A 22173-nucleotide genomic window follows, 5' to 3' on the forward strand; every position below is an offset into this window, starting at 1 on the left:
TATATAAATATTTAAAATACAAATAAATAATAATAATTTTATTCAAAAATATATTATTGCTAAACAAATTTCAATTTTTTATATAAATAATAAATATTATCAAATAAATTACTATTATCTCTAATTTTTTAAAATAATAAAAATTAAATTATCCATAAATTTTTTTAAATATTAAATATTTTTTATAATTTAATTAAAAAAATTCATTTATAAATTGATAGAAATAACAACTCATACCTAAAACAACAATTTGCTCACCTAAACGTGATACTCACTCACATTAATATTAGAAAAATAATCGCATATGCATGAACTCATGTACGCCATAAATGTTAAAATCGAAGTACACAGAACATCCATTATCATTGGGACAAATTAGGAATGTGATAGACCTGTCCTTGGATATAATTAAGGAGAAGATTTGAACCATACTTTATTATTTAGCTTTTATTTTATGAATTGTTTTAAATATCTATTTTATCATGACTGATATTAATATTAATTTATTTAATATTTAATAATTTATTTAATATTTAATATTTAAATTAAATGAATATTTGAAATATTAATTTATTTAATATTTAAATTAAATGAATATTTGAAATGTGAATTTGTTTAGCATGAAATTTGTCTAGTGGCTCACATGTTAGTTTAGTTTGGAATGATATTTTGAAATCAATTTTTGTATATTCTTTTAAATGTATTGGAAATTGCAATTTTTCAATAATGTTGTATTTGGTTGGTTTTAGTGGATGAAAAATTCAATTTTCAACAATGTTGTATTTGTTTGGTTTTTGTGGATGAAGAATGCAACTAAACATTTTTTCTAAAATTATTTTTTATTTATACACATATTTGAGTTAGGATATTATTGGTTAAAACATTTTTTTGAAGCTCACACAAGCTACCATCGAATGCTCTTAATATTGGTAGTTAGATAATTCACAAGTTGCCACTAAATGCTACTCATAACCATTGCATATGTATGCCCAAAATCTAAATATAGAATCTAAACATGATGTACTTCAAATATGAAACTATTCTTGTTATCAATTAGGTCTGCTTGTCAATCTCTATAGTCTTCTTTAGATTCCCCATTCTTGCTATAGTTGTAGTCATTTGTAAGTTAAGTGAAATATAGAAAGGTAATTTGTTGGCATTACCCTTTACTCATTGTTGCTCTAAGCTTGGAATCTAAATAACATGAGTATGAATGATGAAAGAATGTAACCAAGATTTGTGCAAATTGTTGGCAGTATGTACCAATAACTCAAAATTGTAATTCTAGCACAGCTAAGAGAAATCGAATTTGAGTTTACATGAAAAAAGAATGATGACAACATACCCACTAAAAAAGAGAATCTTCCTAAAGAAATTTCTCTCCAAACTTCATTAGTTTGCTTTCAAATGTCCAAGAGTGAGGTTGAAAGGAGAATTTTTTTCTTTCTCCATTTTTACAAGAATGTGCACCAAAATGCACACCCTAGGCTCACTTTATGGCTAAATTGAGTTCTTCAAAAGGGAGAGCGTGTGTTTCCTCATTCCCCACCTTAATACAATTGTAACAGCTCCATTGTCACCCTCTTGTAAATATTTCTATGTTCATTGATGTGTCTAATGATGTGGAATAATGTAATAATAAAATGATGACTAGACTGATAGGGATGGGGATTCATGATCCTGTGGAGGTGAAGGGGAGGAATGCTTGAAAATCCCAAGCCTGCAATTAAACCTAGTCAAGTAGTACCTTTCTCATTCAAAAACCCCATATGGAAGCACAGTCATAAGACCAAGCATTAAGCCTGTGTATGAAAGCCACAACTAGTAGGGGGAGATGAACGCACTAACAACTAAGAGTTAAAATCCTTGTATGGGTCATTGTTGAGGAAGGAAAAAATCCATGTTCAATTAAATATGGCATATGGGCTTGAAAGATGGAGCAAAAATCAACACCCACCACCATGGTAGATTAAGCCTTGGTTAGACAAACCATCAGACAATGTGTCGAGGGAAACAAAAGAAAAAGGGGAGCAGGGAGGCTCACATAGACATAAGGCAGCGAAGAACATAACTGATGCAGGTGGATATTGGTGGCCACTTTCCTATTCCACTTGGAATCCCAACACCATTTCCTTAATTCTAGCACAACTTTCTAGTTTTGGTATTTTTTCGGGTCCTAAACTTTTGGAGCCGTTTTGAGGTCCTAAAAGACATTTTCTGGGAAAACATAGAGACCAAAATAGTGTCAAACTCTATTTCACACATTCTATTTTCGCCTCGTCATGGATATATTTGTAATGAGGTGTTATGATAGCCAAACGAAGATCATATGCTAAAGATATGACCCTGGGAAGTTGGGGATCCAACTTACCCCAACAAGACCCAAAACCCTTAGCACTTCATCTCCTAGGGTTAATGTTTCATAGTTATTTTTTATGATAAAAAAGCCTCTGAGCCTCATTGTAACACAGTTTAGAAGGCATGTAGTCATCACATCTCTTCTCACATATAAGCTTCCATCACTCGAGCTAGTTTGTTCCATTCTACATCTAAACAATTTTTAGAACATATTCTTCATTAATTGAAGTTTTGTTCTTTCGTTGTGTCTCTATGTTCTATTTAAATATGAAGTTCATTTCATTGCTTCATATATCTAGATCAGTGGTATCAGAGAAACTTGCTCTTTCTTTGTTTTTTTGTGCATGTCCCTAATGAGGTCAGGGTATAAGGATTTGGGACTTAAACTAGTTGGGCCCTTGCAATACCATCCCCACCTACACCAATGACCTCCCATGCTAGAAGAAAAGAAAGAAAAGGGAACAAGAGATCCTATCAAATTGTTGCTCGAAGAATCCCTCGAGTGGCAAAGGAACAAGATGATGGAAAACTTTTCCCAGATCCTTTTATGGATGCAAACAAGAGACACATCTTCATCCAACAATCACTTGAAGATACAAGTTAGACGTTAACTTCAATATCCATATATTGGACGGTTAGATAGATGCATATGTTGTAGATAAATGGTTAATTATGCCGGAAGGTTATTTTTGGTCCATAGTTTCTCTGATAGGGAAAATATTACTTTTGCACTACTTAAGGCCTCCCCCATGTCAAGGATTAATGGGAAACTTACTGTGAGAAAAGGGTCAAGGAACCCTCTCTATTTACAACCACACCCTCTTGGAACTCTTTTTGAGATGTTTTCAAGGAATATTATTACCCCATTGGGAGCTATGAAGACAAGTACATACATTGGACCACACTGTGACAATAAAGTGTCGAAAATGTGCATGAGATCACAAATATTTTTTATTCTCTATGCACAAAGTTGGGAATCAAAGACTCTAAGAGACATCTGGTGCTCAAGTACCATGAATGTTTGCATAAATACATTTAGGAATAAATCGAGTTCCTCGACGTCTCCTCATTTGGTGAAACATACTGATATGCTGCCAAGATTGAACACAAATTAAAAGAGAAGCGAGACTTTGGATTTGTGAATCCATAGTAGGACAAGAGCACCCCGAAATCGCAAAACAAAGGACAAAGCCAAGGTGGAATGACCTAGGAAATCCAATTGAATCCAAAAGCAAAGAATGGAACCACGAAAATGAATAAGGACACAAGAAAGTGGTGTGAGTTCTACAAGAGCCCCACCCACAACACAAATGAGTGGCATGCCAAGCAGTCATTAATGATTGAACTAAATGCTTCAAATTCTGAATAATTTTTTGATTATGAGCTAGAAACTGATAGAGGGAATGGAAAGGGGAAGCATATTGTTAACATAGAACCCAATGCCACCATTTCCACTACCAAGGTCTAGAAGACTAATCCTAAACATCCAGAGGAGGGGGGATGTCTCTTCCACTCACAAATGTTAGTGAAGATTTCTCCATGATGGTTCATTGTCAACAATGGGAGACAAAATAACCTCATCTTATTAGAGGTCACTAAGTGGTTAGGCCTACCAAACACACCACACCCATAACCATATATCATTGGGTGGCTACATCAAGGACGAGATCTTTGTGTCAGCTAGCAATGCCACCTCCCCTACAACATCAAGCCCTTCATGGACTAGGTATTATGTGATGTTTCTCCTCTTGAGGTTTGTGATGTTTTATTAGGCCAACCATATTTGTGGAAGCGTTATGTTGTATATGAGTCTAGACCTCACACTTTTATTATTACTTTGGGAAGGAAACTATACAGGATAAAAGAGGTAGCCCCACCTAACGCCATCTCTTTAATCTCTGCTAAGCGATGTAGTAAGATCATCTCCAAAACAGGGGAATTTGTTTTCTTTCTGATTCATTATCAACGTAAGGGGAAGATTGTGGCCACATCCATGGCCTCTAGAAAATGTCCCTTAAGGTCATGGAAGAATACAGGGACATCTTCTCCTTACCCACAGGAGTACCCTTACATTGATAGGTCAAGAACTTGATCAATGTGACTCCAAGATCTCATCTACCTAGTGGGGCAATATATCCTCACTATCTTTTGGAAAATGAGGAAACCAAGTGGAAGATCCATGAGCTACTACAAAAAGGGCACATTCGACCAAGCTCCTGAACTTGTAGGATTCCAACTGTACTCGTACAAAAGAAGGATGAGAACTGAAGACTGCATTGATTATCGAGCACTAAATAAAATCACTATTAGGAACAGGTACATGATTCCGTGGATTGATGACCTTCTTAACTAGCTCAAGGGGACCAAAAACTTCAGCAAGATTGATTTGAAGTCTGGATTTCACCAAGTTTCAATAGAACCCAGAGATGTATGGAGGACTACCTTCAAATCCAAGGAGGGTATTTTTGAGTGATTGGTCGTGCCCTTTAGGTTTACAAATTCCCCTACAACTTTTATGAGGATGATGGATAACATCTTGCGGCCTTTCACCAACTCATTCATGGTTTCATATTTGGATGGCATCTTCATCTTCAGTAAGAGTTGGGAAAATCATTTGCAACATATTTGGTAGGTCCTTCAAACCCTGTGATGACACAAGCTATGTGCCAACTTGCAAAAGTGCTCCTTTGGAAAAAATTTCTTCTTTGGCATAGATCTCATCTAGGTGGATATTGGTTTCTACCTGCCTATTCCACTTAGACCCCCAACACTGTCTCTTTTAGTTTTTGAGTTTCCTTAGTTGTAGCACAATTTAATATTTTTGGAAGTTTTTCAGGTCCTGAACTTCCGGAGCCATTTTGAGGCCCTAAACGACATTTTTTGGGAAAACCGGGTAAACATGACACTTTGATTGATTTTTGCATTTGAAATTTATATTCCTCGGATAGATCTTTCTAACAAGCTATTGTACGCATCAAACGGATATCGTATGCCGATGTTATGACCCTGGGAAGTTGATGCACCAATTTACCCAAATGGGGCGCATAGTTTTTGTGCTTCATCTCCTAGGGTTAGGTTTTTGGATGTATAGGGTTTCTCATTGTTTCTAAATAATAAATAGGCCTTTGAGCCTCATTGTAACACATTTCATAGGTATGTAGCTGCCACATCTCTTCTTAGAGATAAGCTACCATCGCCCGAACTAGTTTATTTCCATTCTGTTTGTAAGCATATTTCAGTATTTGATATTTATGGTTATGTCTGTGATTTGTTGTGTTCTTGTTTAAGTTTGGATCATTACTGATCCATGTGGATATTGGTAGCCACCCGCCTATTCTACTTGAACTCCCAACACTCTCTCTTTCAATTTTTTAGTTTCCTTAATTGTAGCACGGTTTACTATTTTTTGGTAGTTTTTTGGCTCTTGAAATTTGCCTCTTGATCTCATCATTCTCCATAATAGAGCAGTGATAGATCATTCCATTGGGTAGTGCCATGCCCAGGGTCAGATCAATGGAGTGCTTGACCTGACAGTGCAGAGGTACCCTCCTAGGCGAGGCAAAAATGTCCCTGTACTCCTCCATGACCTTGTCCATATGTTGCTACTATGCGGAGGAGCCCTGTTTGGAAGTCGTGGCCACAATATTCTTTTTTCCCTAAGGGTGAATCATAAGGAAAACAACTTTCCTGGTGTGTGAAATGATCTTACTACATTTCTTTGTAGAGATCAAAAAGATGGTGGTAGGTAGGTCTACCTCTGATATCCTGCACAACTTATTTCCTAAAGTAATAATGATAGAGCGAGGTCTAGACTCATATACAACATGCCACTTCCACAAGTATGGTTGTCCTAATAGTACATTACAAACTTCAAGAGGAGCAACGTTACAAAATACCTCATCCGTGAATGACATTATGTTGTAGGGAAGGTGACACTACTGGATGATGCAGAGATCTTGTCTTTGGTGAAGCTACCCGATGGTGTACGATTGCAGATGTCTTATAGTCGAGAGACCCAACCACTTCACAACCTATTTTGAAATGAGGTTCTTTTTGCTCCCGCTGTCGATAATGAACTATAGTGAAGAACCCTTCACCCACATCTATGAGTGGAAGAGGCATTCCCCCTCCTATAGATCTTCAAGCTCATTTTTCTGGATCTTGGTGCTGGCTACGGTGGCACTAGGCTCTGCGTCAATGATTTGCCTCCCTTTTTCATTCCCCTTATTCAGTTCTGACTAAGAGCCAGAACATGCATCCGATTCAGAATCCTTCAGTTCGACTACCAGTGACTGCTTGGCCCAACACGCACTTGTGTTGTGAGTGGATCTCTTATAGAACTCACACCATTTTCACATGTCCTTCTTTGCCTTTCAGGTGTTGGTCTTTGCTTGTGGCTTCTGTGGGTTGTCTTGGGTCACCCTGCCTTGGATTTATCCTTTTCTCTGTGGATTGGTGGTGCCTTTCCCTTGCTTCAGATTTGCAGATCCAAAGTCTCGCTTCTTCTTTTTAAAATTCTGCTCAATCTTGACAACGTATTGGTACGCCATGTAGAGAGAGGAGGTGTATAGGAACTCCATCTCGTCGTTGAGGTATATGTGTAGACAGTCACGGTACTTGAGTACCAAATGTCACTCATAATCCTTGATACCCAACTTTGTGCGAAGGGTATGAAAAACATTGGTAAAATCCGACACGTCTTGGTCCCTTCCCTGCCGCAATGTGGTCCACTTTATGTATTAATCATCATAGCTCGTGACCGGGTAGTACTACTCCTTGATGGTGTCATAGAATGAATTCCAAGTGGGTGCGACTAAAAATAGTTAGTGTGTACTTTCGTCCTTCTTCTCACAGTAGGTTTCCCACCAGTCCTTGACGTGCGGGATGGCTTTGAGAAGTGAAAAAGTAATCTTTTCCCAGTTGGAAAAATCATGAACATAAAAATATCGTTTTAGCAGATTTAACTATTTATCTACAGCATCCACATCTATCTGACCTTCAAATATGGGGTTGTCAAAGTTAACTTGTACCTTAAAGGGTGTGGTGCTTCTAGAGTGGCTGCTAGAAGAAGATGCGTCGCCTTTGGGTAGTCGCTGAAGGATCCGGGAAAAGTTTTCTATCATCACATTCCTTTGTCGCTCGAGGGCTTCTTCGAGCAATATTTTGAAAGGATCTTCTGCACTCTCATATTTCTTCTCTTCCGCCATGGGAGGCCTTCGGGATTTGTGAGGCTTGTCTTGCAAAGGTTCAACCAGTTCGAGCCCTAACTCCTTATATCCCAACCTCATTGAGGACATGCAAAAAAAACAGAGAAAGAGAAGATTGCTTTGATACCATTGATCTTAACTTAAATAGGAATGCAATAAATCACAGATATAACCATAAATACATAGATGTAGCATAAATAATACTTCATTTCATTAATATAAAATACTGAAATATCCTTACAAACATAATGGAAATACGCTAACTCAGGCGATGGTAGCTTATCTTTAAGAAGAGATGTGGTGGCTACATGCCTATGAACTGTGTCAAAATGAGGCTTGAAGGCCTATTTATTATTGATAAATAATGGAAAACCCTAAACATTGAAAAACCTAACCTTAGGAGATGAAGCACCAAAACTATGGGCCCCGTTTGGGTAAATTGGTACATCAACTTCCTGGGGTCGTAACATTGGCATACGATCTCCGTTTGACGTGCATAATACCCTGTTAGAATGATCCATCTGAGGACTACAAATTTCGAATGAAAACATCAACTAATGGGTCAAGTTTTCCTGGTTTTCCCAAAAAAATGTCGTTTAGGTTATCAAAATGGCTCCGGAAGTCTAGGACTCGAAAAAATGCCAAAAATAGAAAACTATGCTACAATTAAGGTAACTGAAAAACTAAAAGAGATAGTCTTGGGGGTCCAAGTGGAATACGCGGGTGGCTACCAATATCCACATGGATCACCTATCACAATGAGACACTCTTTGCTACTATTTGTAGGTACCCCACCTATGATAAAGATATGTACTCTATCATACATGCATGATGATAATGGAGGCATTATATTCTAGGGAAGGAGATGATAATCCACATAGATTACTGACCTCTTTAATTTATGCATACAGAAGGGAAGCTTCAAAATGATTTCCATCAGAAATGGTCCACATACCTTTAGATGTGGGAGGAGGGTGTTACACAACTAACCTAATAATAGGAAACAACGTTTATATTGTCCCTTTCATGTACCCACTCATCCTTGGGAAACCATTTCCATGGAATTTGTGGGAGGTTTACCAAAAAATAGGAAGGGATATGAATACCTATTCATGTTAGTTGATAGGTTCAGTAATATGTGTGTTCTAATGCAATGTAAAAATACCATCAATGGGAAAGAAGTGGAAAACTTATTCTTTGGATAGGTATGGGTGCATTTTTGGGATAATAAGGAGCATTGTTTCAGATAGGACACAAGATTCCTGAATGAATTTTGGACTATATTGTGGGAGAATACGGACATGTAGTTGAAGAGGTCTACAACATTCCCCCATAAATAAATTGGAAGACAGAGGTAGTCAACACGACTTTGGTGTAGCATTTGAGGAGTTACAATCAGAAGCATCTAAAGGATTGGGATGAAAATTTGGTATACATACAAAATTATTATAACATAGAAGTTCATACTTCAACAAGTAAGTCGCCATTTGAAACCTTTTTTTGGACATTTTCCACTTTCACCTTTTGATATTGTATATGGGTAGCAAGGAGGAGTGAGGGAGGATTTTACAAGGGATGCCTTGAGGGGATAATTTTTTTTTATAAGATCAGGAAAATCTATATATAGGTGTAGGAGACACTACAAAATTCACGGGAAAAATACAAGGCTAGGCACGATCACGGGGGATTCACTCAATGAACCTCTGACCTATCACGTGCGTTCGTGGCATATTAAACAATACCCTTAATTTGACTACTTATTGGAAAAGATCCTTAAAAATCACATTATTTAACCCCCTACCAATACACCTTCCCAATTTACAAAACCCATACTTCCACTAGATATTGTAGGTATCCATTTTTTCATTAACAATTTTTATACCCCTTTATATTTTATCATTTATATTGAGCTCCATTTTTTATACCTGCCAATATAAAAACCACTTACCCCCTATATATCCCCCAATATATTATGCCATTTTTTCTTCAATATAAATCCCCCAATATGAATGCACGTGGTATGGTATTGCTCCCCGAGGGAAGCCCCTGTGGGCACGGTCAACATAGAAGAAATAATTTCTCCAAGGGGGGAGATAAAGTATTGTCACAGTTGAGCAAGGAGAGGCTACAGGGTCCTAGAAAGAAAATCAAGGCTCCATAATATGGTCCCTTTGAGATACTAGAATGGGTGGTAGATAATGCCTATAGACTTAATCTACCCAATACAAACACATTTTCTCAGCGGAAAATGTTGATAATCTAGAAACCTATGGGCCTTCCATTCTAGATCAGGAAGAGGAATAGGTCCTACCTTTTGTAGAATATTTGGCACTAGAGCTTAGGCAAATCTAACAAAGGATACACTTTTGTATAGGAGGTCCAAGATTACAAGGAAATGGCAGCATGACCTTTGGTAGATTGGGTTGAAGGGATAACTTCTATGCAAAGCTAAATTGCACACCCAAGAGAAGGTGGAGGAAACATTTCCTCACCTCATTAAGTAGAAGCTTTTAGGGACTAAAAACCACCCAAAATTGGGAGATGTCATATATGTTGGATCATTATATTATTTTCCATGTGTATTAATTCTTTCAAAGTGGAAAAATTGTAGGAATGAACTCACAAGGCCATTCCATTGGTGAGTCTGAGTTTGGAAAATTAGAGTTTGAAACCTTCCAAAAGAAGTTTGAGGTATAAAATAGAGTTGTTTGAGGATTAAAAATATTATTCTTAGCCATTCACCCCCTAGTGTTGTTCTACACATAAATACCTTTCCAATGACATAAGAATCACCTTAGTTGAAGTTTATATGCAAAAGTTATGTCACCTAGAAATTCACCTTCCCATTTTGATCACCGTGATTCAAGAGGATGTAACATCAACCCTAATATTCAGGGAAAAGGGGCTAGCCACATGGTCATGATGAAGGAGAATTTAGAAGAGTTAATATTGTAACTCTAGTTTAGAGTTAAAGGAGTCAAGCTTAACCATTAGTAGGCTATCAGGTTGTGTTATAACTAGGCCACTATGAGGAAAAGGTGTTTCATTCTATTCTACTACATTTTGTTCCATAGATGAGTAGAGTAACCAAGAGTGGATAGAAAAAGAGAAAATAGATAGGGTTTATGCATTGTAGCAGCCCACGGGCCATGGGCCTCACTTCATTGTACTTGCATCCTTTTTCCATTCAAAGAAAGAGAGGGTAGCACCCTCACCTTCCAATTGGATTTTCTCCCTAAAATGTTTCCCAAGTTATATTTTGTGTCAATTTGTTGTTTCTAAGTTTTATTTCACCATTCTCTATTTTTTGGATAATCATAATTTTCATGCATATGCAATAAACAATAATTAACAGATCTAGAAATCTAAGGAGAAATGAACCATCATGGTGTATATTTCAAATTTTCTATTATATTTTAGTAGGTTTGTTGTGATGAATTGTCCTGTGAAATATCCACGGTAGTTTATGGTTTAATCAATGTTCTCTAACTCCAAATCTTACTTTCTTAAATCCTTTTAAAGGCCTCCAACTAGTGTATAATGATTGATAAGTTACCTCTAATGCACTACAACACTCCAGAAACCCTTCACTCAATGCTACAATACTACACTCAAGGCTTAACTCAAGTTTTTAAAAGTTTTTAAAAACATTTTTCTCAATTTCAAAGATTTCTTTTGAGCTTTTAATACTTTAACGAGTCAACAAAAGTTAGAAAACGATAAAGGCAAAACATAACTTATAATTTAATCAAGGTAATTCAAATAAGACACTCATCTTAGCACATTAAAAGGAGATCACCAATTATTCTATTTCTCACAAATCTCTTGGCCTTTCATCTTGGAGATCAAGTGGCTTGAGTAAAAGGGATTTTCTTCCTAGGTCATCCAAGTCAACTTAAGACATAGCCATCTTAACCTTCAGTAAGTTATTTCCACGTTGGTTTACTTTAATTTTTTACTGATTATGGGTTTTTTACCATGAATTTTCACCCAATAGATGATTTTAACAAATAAAATTCTATTTCATGCTTAATTTCTTCAATTAATCAAGTATTAAGAGGTTCTTAATGAATCTTGGATCTTGTGCTTTGCCTTATCTCTCTTGACATGTACCCTAGTTGACCTAGTGCACACTAGTTGGTCATGATTCAACCATTCCTTGGAAGTAAATCCTCATTCTTAGGTTAAAAAATCAACCACCAGATGAGTTCATGGCCATATCACCTCACAACTTTCTCTTGCTTGGGGATTTTCCATTCTTCTTCACCCAAGACAATTTGAAGCTACACCCTAACTTCGTAGAAAATATTCTTGGGCTAAATAAAAACACTACCTTCAATCCACCAAACCCAGAGAATAACTTGATATAGCCTCGAAATTATCAATCATGAATCTTCATCTTGATACCTAGTGTTTTTCCCAAATACCTAAGATTTTTTAATATGTAGATCATTGTTTTATGATTTAACATTGTAATTTGTTGCAATGTTTAACCAATTATTTGTTTGAGTAATGCATATAGATTTTCTTCAAACATAGAAAACCTAACACTTCACCTAGCATCCAAACAATCATTTTTCATGGAAAAAACATGCAACCTTGGTTGTTAAGATTGTGATCCTAATAGCCTTGCATTTTTTGTAAAAAAGAAAATCTTTTTTTGCCAAAACCCAATAAATTTTGAAACACATAACCCAAAAATATGTTTCATGTTTTAGAAGCTAATTTCTATAATGGGTGTTTTTGTTTTTTTCTTTTCTTACAAGAATATCAAACATGCACCCAAGAGAAGGGTTGGAAAGTCACTTAGAACCATGAACTTAGATGATGAAGAGTAAGAAAATTCACCAGGGTCAAAATTTTGGGATACCCCATGCTTTACAGATGAAATCACTGCTTCCTCCTAGCCAGGAATTTCCTAGAAATTTCATAGAGACAACCTACCCACAGATGATTTGGTTGGAGAAGTTTACAGAGAAATGAGCAGATCATGGTTTTCAGAGGTGGTATCCCATTCATCGGTCTTGTGTGCCAAAGAAATGGAGTGGTTTGTGTAACATTTAGATTTAGAGGAAGCAATGATCATAGATAGTAATGGCAAACCTCCTACATCATTTAGTGCTTCGAAAATAGAGTTATATTATAGGCTACCCAAAAAGGAAATTGCATTGGATGAAGAGTGGTTCATGAATTTTAAGGTATTTACTAAGGAGATCCTAGCAAAGTGGTGGTCAAGGAAAGGAGATTTTGGGACAAGGCCCAACAAAAAATATCCTGTCAACATGCTCAAAACCCCTCTCCAATTTGCAATGACCATGCCTTGCACAAATTATATGGTTGGCCAAAGGTAGAAACCTTTCTAGAAGTTTGGGTGCCTTTGATGTATACAATGGTTGTTAAAGGAAATATCTTCAATTGTGGAGACATACGAGTAAGTAATTTGAAGAACGGTATTGAAAATGCTTGGTATCCTAGAGAGAACTCCTAACTATTTCTAGGACAATTTTCCCTATCAATAGATCCATTTATGTATCATAAGGCTTTATCTTCAATTTGACTATAACTAGATGCTTGATGAAATATTATTTCCTTATCAATCATGAGACTATTTTGACTTCTCCTTTTCTTTGTCATATATTTTCACTTATTCTTAATACTAACCACAACATAGTCTCTAAACATTTTTTGTTAATCATCATCATTCTAATAGGTTAAATATTAAGAATCTAGGTAACCTATCATATATTTTGAAAATGCATTGTATCTTATTTTACAATCTTAATGGCCCTCACTAAATTTTTGTTCATGTAGTAGGTTTCAATCCAATTGCATTGTCTAGCAATTCTAGGTTTTCATTTTTTTTGCTAAAATCTTAATATATAATTGTAAGTAAGATTATAATATTTAGTTATTTACAATATGTTTTTAACTATATAAATAAATTCACAAACTCTAAAAAAAATCCATACATCATATAAATTGTGCATATTCCCAGACTCAAATGTACTATCTAAACAATATCTAAATTTTAGAAAAAGATTATCAAAAAATATAACAGAAAATCTCCATAATATTAAAAAATAGAAAAAGTATATATATATATAATGAATGGATGTTAGTTTGACTTCAGTGGTGGTACACGTCGCTGCAGTCCTTTGTGGTGGAATATTACGACTTTCCACGTTACCCATTTTTTTTAATATTTTCCTGAGTCGAGGCAATTTTCTGTCAAATAAGTCTTATCACTCATGAACGTTGTTGGAATGACCTTGAATGGAGTTGTTAAATGGAGTTGTATGACCATTCATTAGAAATCCTTACCCATTAGACATCCCATAAGTAAGTTATAGGTTTCCTAAGTTGAGATTAATTAAATTGCACTAAGGCCAAGTTAATTATTTTAACCCTCTTCAAAACAATGTTTAAACTAAATTATGAGGTATGCATAATCCATAATACGAGTGAATAATATAGGTTTTGGAATGCATCACATAAACCTAGGTATAAACCATGTAACACATTGATGAGCCCCAAAAATGGACAATTATTTGGGCTCATCCAACCTCCTAATTTGACTTAATCCACCATTCTCATTAGTTTATTGCATGTTTTTGATTATTTTTATGCTAATAGAGTGAATTTGGTTAGTCATTATGCCAACAAGTCTAATGGGTGCTTTGTGTACCCTTTTTGGTCAATTTGGAGACAAAATTGAAGGTCTTAATGAGCACTTGGCAGCCAAATTCGTGGGAAGACAAGCTAGAGGATTTGTAGGAAGGTGTCCCCTTCATTTATGGGCCCTTGCCTCGAATTCTCCACCATTAGCTCGGAGTTCAAGGGCCACCGAATCAATCAACACAGGGGCAGCCAAGCAAGTCAAGTAGGACTGTTGTTAACTCCAAGTTTTGGGCAGCCGAGTCCCTAAATTTTAGGAGGACTGTTGGGTCCTCAAATTGTATAAATAAGAAGGCTTAGGGCCTCATTTTGGTTAGCCAGTTAGTCATTTTGTTAGCCAGTGGATGTTAGCTAGTTAGCCAGTAGATAGTAGCTGATAGTTAGTCATTTCATAGCTTTGTTGTAGTCATTTTGTAATTCGATTTGTATGCAATAGATTAGCTTTGCTTTCAACTCATTCTCAAGCTCTCCTTGTGGACAGTTTTGATGTAACTCTTCATTCTTGATTAATAAAGATGAATCCAGCTTTGCACCAGCTCTAAATCTCTCTTTGGAGGCTGTAGCTCTTGGGGTTGGGCCCATCTCAAGCGCCCTGTACCTCCTTTGTTTATCTTTATGTGTTTTGCTGCGTTCTTAAAATAAAATCTGCTATCTAGATTTAGATCTTTCTTTGTTATTTAGATTTCTTTTGATGGTTAAAGTAGCTTTTTATGTTTGGAATAGAGTGGTAGGATTTAGTCATGCATTCAGATCTTTTGGACTGTTCTTGCTCACGTGTTGTACATGGTTTCCTTGCAAATAAAGTTGCTGTCCATTCTTGTTACTGTTAGCTAGATCATATTAGGGTAGCATAACTAGATCTTTGTTTTCTTGCATGTCTTTGTTTGTTCAGTTTGAAAAACCACTTGCAGAGTACCTGTTATCCTTCATTACCTGCCCATACTCCATCCAACCTACCTGCTTCATCCTTCACTTATAAACCTTACCTTACATTTGCCTCATCCGCTTACTTTGCCATGATTCTCATCTTCTTGTGCAACATCGCTTCATCCATCCGTGAACAAGTCCAATCACTCCTTAGCCTCATCCACCAAGTCCTAGACCTCTTCACACCCCTATTTCACCTCCATACTCATTCCTCCATCTTTTTCCCTCCATCCATGCTCCAAAATCCCATTTCGAAACATCCTGTAGAAGAATTACAGAACATCCTGTAGAAACCCCTGCAGACTTCCTGTAGAAGTTCATAAACACGGTTGCATGGCATCCAGACTTTGTGAAACTCTCAGAAAGAATGTTAGGGATCCCTTAGACCCTCTCTGTACCATCCCAACCTTTCCCAAAGCATTTCATCCCTTGATCCATCCCTGCACAGTGGAAAACTAGTTAGAAGCACATGCATGATAATTTCAACAACTTAAGCAAAAATACAAAAAGATGTTTTCTTCAGATAGTGATAACTTAGACACATGCATTTTACCTTCCTAGAAGTAATGGCATCTCTTCTCGTAGTTTGCATTCTCATTTTTGCATCAGTAGGACTAGTTGGTAGAATTAGGGTTTGCTAGGGTTTGCGTTTCTTTTTGGCTTTCAGTTTCTTTTTGCAATTAGATTAGCTTCCTTCGAGTTAGCTTTCATCCATCAATTAAAAAGCTTCGTCTAAGAGCTCATAGAAGTTGGCTTAAGCTCCTAGCGGACTTGTGCCAGCTGACCAAATGACAACTGTGGCAAGAGCTAGTACTTGTGCATACAACACCATCGCTTCCAAGTTTGTTACGAACTACCGGGTTGATAAAATTAAAGAACGGAGTTCCAGGAGTTGTAGCATTATTGCTACAATACTGGGGCTCACCATCTTTTTGGCGCCGTTGCTGGGGAAGCGTCAGAGTATTGGTGATTGTCGCTTTTCTTCTATTTTCCACTACAATCTTCTGCTAAGTAGTTTATTTCATTTCCATTATGCAATTTCGTTTATGCAAAAGTAGATTAGCCTTTCCCGCTTTCATAGATTAGCATTTCAATTCCGCAATTTCATTTCTGCAAGCGTAGATTAGCATTTCAATTCCGCAAGCGTAGCCTAGCATTTCATTCCTGCAATTTCATTTGAGCAAAATAGATTAGTCCTTTCCTGCTTTCATTTCAATTCCGCATTTTCATTTTAGCAAGATAGTTAGTTGTAGTTCAATCTATTTCAGTTTTGCAGGTAGAAGTAGAAAAAAGAAAAAAATCAACCAAAAAGATTTCATTTCATGCCTTGTAGGAGTAGAGATAAGTTAGAAAAATGATTGCACAACACCCCCACTGCTTCACACAGCCAACATTCTCTCTTCTTCGATGGCTGTGATTAAAGAACCCCTGGGTGGACATCAAGGCATATTTAAAGAACCTCTAGGGAAGAAGAAGAAGAAACCATTCCTCTGGAGCAAATGGCTACAAGCAGGAATGTTGGGAGCAGTACCTTGTCCCAACACGAATTTGCAAATCAGCTGGAAGATTTCAAGAGTGATATGAGGCAGTTTCTTGCCATGCAACTGGATACCTTGCGGATCCAAAAGAAGCAAGAGGAAGCCAAGAGGGCTTTGGTCATCTTTTGTCCTAAGTGCACTAGAAAGCATCCTAGGAATGAATGTCCAATGCACTCCCTAGAAGTGTGTTTCATTTGTGAAGAATACCATCCTACAGATCAGTGTCCTTCCTTACCCAGAATCAAAGCTACATACCAGAGAGCCAAAGGAGCCACTGAATCACTCTGTTATATGAACCAAAGGAGGCCACATGGACCCATACCCTACCAGCAGGGAATGCAAGGTACATCCCAGACCTATTATGACCCCTATCAAGCCACTTTCATGCCTTCTTGGGGTCCCCCTGCTCATCCTTCCTGGTTCACACCTCCTCCTTGTTCCTTCACAGATCCATATTATGCCCAACCAGTTGCTCATTCATTTCACTCTTATGCTCAGCCACAGCCTCAGTGGAATGCACCTTATCAGGAGTGGAGGCCCCAGTACAACTCTCATCCCGCTCATTTTCCTCCACCACCTGCTCATCCACAACCATCGCCTCCTCCTCCACCAAGGCAACCCCAAATGCCTGCTCAACCACAATGCCATCCATCTCCATCTCAATTTCACACCTCCACTTAACTACCCGTACCATTTCCAAAGCCGTACAATGGAGTAGCTCAACCCAATTGCAAAGCTGAGGCACAACATGTCCAAATGACTCCTCTTGAGCTTAATGATCTTCACCATAGCTCAGGAAAAGCATTGCAAAAAAGAGATTATCTTGAAAGCATTGAAGGACCACATCCGGTAAAAGAAGATTCAAAAGAGGAGATCAAAGAACCATGGGCTGCACTTGATGAAGAGAATAGATCAGAATCAAAGATCGAGAGAGTTTCCTCGTGGTTACCATCAAATCTTCCATGTATTCAAGAGAAAGATTAGCAAAAAGAGGAAGATGAGAAAGTCATGTTAGAAGGTGACATGAAGAATGATCCAGATCAGCAAAAGGACCAAGGATATCAAAGCTATATTGAGATATGGTTTCAGAAGGTGACTAAGTTGCAACAGTACTCTCTACCTTAGCTATGTTTGATCCCTTCAGAGTCAGATCATTTGGTCTCTGAGATCTGGATACCTATCAAAGCATGCATTTCGAGCCTTCACATCATTTTTTCTCTAATCTCGATGTGCACATGGCTCCATTGGAAGTATTCTTATACTTGAAAATGATTTTGTTTTTCAAGTAGGGTAGGGTAGAAAAAAGTATTCTTATACTTGAAAATGATTTTGTTTTTCAAGTAGGGTAGGGTAGAAAAAAAGAAAAAAAAAAATGAAAAAAGAGGAAAATAAAAATCTAAGGTGAAAACCTCCTCGGAGGCGCCTTAGATTGGCTCATTGATTGAAAACCTCCATGAGGCGATCAATGGGTTGAAAAAAAAAAGAGAAAAGAGAATAAGATCTTTGGGTGAAAACCTCCCTTGGAGGCGCCCAAGGCAGGCAATTAGGGTGAAAACCTCCATGAGGCGCCCTAGTTGTTTTTCAAAAAAAAAGAGAAAAAGAAAAAGAAAAATAAAACTAATTCCATTGGCTAATTGCAGGTTGCAAGAAGGACGTTTCATGACAGGAGGAGCACTCAAATCAAGGTCAAAGGAATTTTTCTTGTGCCTTCTACAGGAAGCTCTGTATTTCTACAGGAAACATCCTGTAGAACCTTTGGACGAGCCAAATCCAATTTCAAAAGTGAATCTGATGGTGGGAATCTGTTGATTAGACCTGCAAGCACTTGTGTGGCCATCTCTTGCCTTTCTCCATCATTTTTTCCACCTCCTTGTGCTTCTCATTGTGCTTCTACAGGAACTTCCTGTAGAAATTGTGGGAAACTAGACATGGATTTCAAAAAGTGGTTTGGCGAACATGGTAGCTTCCTCAAGGGTTCAGAAGTCCTCATGCAATCTTCCAACTCCTCCTCCATCATCTCCATACCTGCATCACAGCCCAAGCTCAGTTTTTCCTTCCATGCAAACATTTGCAAAAAGCCTTGAGGCAAAAATCCATAGAACAAAATTTGTTTTTGCCATAACTTGAAAACCATGCATCCATTTGACAAACCGTTTTATGGGGAATTGTACAAGGGTGATGGCAACATGCTTGAGCATTTTCAGCCAATTCCGGTGCACGGTTTCCAAGAAATCAGGCTCCATCACCATCAGCCATTTTTGCATTTTCTCCATAACCATGCATCCGTTTCAAAACCTGTTTCATGGGGATATGCATATGAGTGATGGTAACCTACCCAAGCAGTTTCAGCCGATTCCAATGCACGGTTTCCGAGAAATCGATCTCTGAAATCTTCAGCCATTTTCCATTTTTCTCGAAATCCGTGCATCCATTGATCACGATTTTGCTATGGGAGATGCATAATGATGATAGAAACATGTTCAGCAAGTTTCAGATCGATCCGCTTTGCCGTTTGGGAGAAATGGTGAAAACAAGTTCTGGTTCTGTGACAATGCAGCAGCAGCAGCTTGAAGGTGCAGATCTGAACGTGGAAACAATTGCATGCAGCTCAGATCCGGCCAGAGGACACCTGCACAAGGAAAAGCAATAAAAAATCATCAGCCTAGCCCTCATGCAACCAAAGGATCCAAGCATGCAGCAGCAGAAGATGAGCATGCAGTAGCAAAAAGCTTCACAAGCAGACGTTTGACTTCAGGTACGTGACTAAACCTTGTTCATCTATTGCATGAATCTAGTCTAAGCATTGCATGAACAAATGGAATGGTGAAATTAAGCCATGAATGTAGCAAGACACCCAGTTCTCTAGCGCTCAAGGAAAAATCACGCAGCATACGTGTATGGTCATTCATGAAAAATTTGAAAAAACACAGTTAGTGGTAGATCTCTTGAACTCCAGTGCACAGGACATCAGATGATTGACAGATAGATGAAGACATGCAGTCCATAACATCACTGCAGTTCTAAAAGGCCAGCACACGTCGTTGCCACCTCACTCCACCAACAATCACGCAGACATCAATGAGTGCTCAGCTGTTAGTCAACTTGCACACAACTGGAAGTGTGGATTTTGTTGGTAATTTTTATTAGCACAAGAGCAGTCGCCATCAAGATTGCTATGGAAAGCTCTGATGCCATTGCAGAACTACAGTTTGCAAAAACACACAAATGAGGGGGCTATGGAGCATATACAACGGAGATTGGCAGCCAGTAAATGCAGATCCATCTGCAAAGTTTTGTTCAATAGCAATGGAAAGTTCATCTGGAACAGAAGCAAGAGAAGCTAGAGCCGTTGATTTTGCAAACAAAAATGTGATGGCTATGATTGGTGAAAAGGTTGAGGAAGAACTTTCTGTGAAACAAGGGCCGGTACTTATTTGACTGTTGAAGAAAAGAAGAAATTGAGATCCGGTGTTAAAGTGAATTTTGACTTTCTTTCTAACCACAAAAAGCTGTAGTTTACACTGACTTAGGCATTCAGCCTTCTTCCTCATCACTTGAAAGCAGTAAAAGTCAGATGGATTTGATTAAAGCAGAGAGCCTCCCTGATTTGAGTACTTTATCTATTATTCAGGCAGATTATAATGTCATATCAAGTATCTGGTGGTTCTATTCTTTCATTTCTTCATAAAAGTCTCTTTGAAGTATCAACACAAAAGGATGAACCCGCTAGAAAAGACAGTACAAGCATAAAGAAGCATCCAAAGTAACTGTGAAGGATTTCCACAGAGATGGTGCAAAACATGCCATGAAAGATCAGGCTGATGACAGATGTTAAGAAAGAAGTCAACGTGGATGCTGCAAGGATACCTTGAAACAAGCCAAGTTCGAGCGCTTTGACAGAGAGCGTTCAAAGGAAACGAAAGGGGAATGAACAGAAAGCTTGTCAAAATCTAATTTTAAGAAAAGAAAAAATGCCTCTGAGCAAAGACTGCGTTTCAAATATTGATGATACACAGTTTTTTCAAGACCAAACTGCAGGAGTATTATGTCGGTTTACAGTATCCACAGACCTTGATTTACAACTCAAAGCTGCTGGAGCTGATGTTATATCAATTCTTGTAAGGGTTCTTCAATCTGATACTCCTTTAGAAAAGTGCAGGGTAGCCATTTCACTTGAGCAATTTTCACAAAATTCAGGAAATTTGAGCCCACTAGTCAAGAAAAAGCAAGGTTTTTTATGTTTCTCACCTTCTTCTGTTAAGCGGTGTAGAGTTCATAGAGGTGTCTGTTCAGATTAGAACTTCTTTCTGTCTTGTTGAGGCAGAGAAACCAGTTAAAGGCCTGGAAACACTTTTTCCCATCCAGCTTTGGCATGCAATATCTATTCTCAGGCAGTTCATTGTACTTGTGTGCTTTTATAATACATTAGACTTGCCATTTGTGTTGGATTCGTCAGCTTTCAGGCAGCACAGTTCAAGGAGAAAGCACCCTCAGCCAAGCAGGCTAAGACAGTGCCGACTGTTTCTACAGGAAGACAGAGAACTGTTAGTAGACTGTTTCTACAGGAAGTTAGCAGATTGTTTCTACAGGAAGACAGAGAACTGTTTCTACAGGAAGTTTGAAAAGAGGGAAGCCAAAGGAGAAATCAGCCGAGATGTTAGCCAAAGAAGCCACCAGGGCCATCAAAGATGAGGAGAGAGATTGGTTGCTCAGAGGATGAGCAACACTTTCAGTAGGGGGGTGATGATGAGCCCCAAAAATGGACAATTATTTGGGCTCATCCAACCTCCTAATTTGACTTAATCCACCATTGTCATTAGTTTATTGCATGTTTTTGATTATTTTTATGATAATAGAGTGAATTTGGTTAGTCATTATGCCAACAAGTCTAATGGGTGCTTTGTGTAGCCTTTTTGGTCAATTTGGAGACAAAATTGAAGGTCTTAATGAGCACTTGGCAGCCAAATTCGTGGGAAGACAAGCTAGAGGATTTGTAGGAAGGTGTCCCCTTCATTTATGGGCCCTTGCCTCGAATTCTCCACCATTAGCTCGGAGTTCAAGGGCCACCGAATCAATCAACACAAGGGCAGCCGAGTCCCTAAATTTTAGGAGGACTGTTGGGTCCTCAAATTGTATAAATAAGAAGGCTTAGGGCCTCATTTTGGTTAGCCAGTTAGTCATTTTGTTAGCCAGTGGATGTTAGCTAGTTAGCCAGTAGATAGTAGCTGATAGTTAGTCATTTCATAGCTTTGTTGTAGTCATTTTGTAATTCGATTTGTATGCAATAGATTAGCTTTGCTTTCAGCTCATTCTCAAGCTCTCCTTGTGGATAGTTTTGATGTAACTCTTCATTCTTGATTAATAAAGATGAATCCAGCTTTGCACCAGCTCTAAATCTCTCTTTGGAGGCTGTAGCTCTTGGGTTTGGGCCCATCCCAAGCGCCCTGTACCTCCTTTGTTTATCTTTA

This window comes from Pinus tabuliformis, chromosome Q (genome assembly GCF_031772625.1).
Source record: "Pinus tabuliformis cultivar Carrire ecotype Pingquan chromosome Q, CPIR1, whole genome shotgun sequence".
Classification (NCBI taxonomy): domain Eukaryota; kingdom Viridiplantae; phylum Streptophyta; class Pinopsida; order Pinales; family Pinaceae; genus Pinus; species Pinus tabuliformis.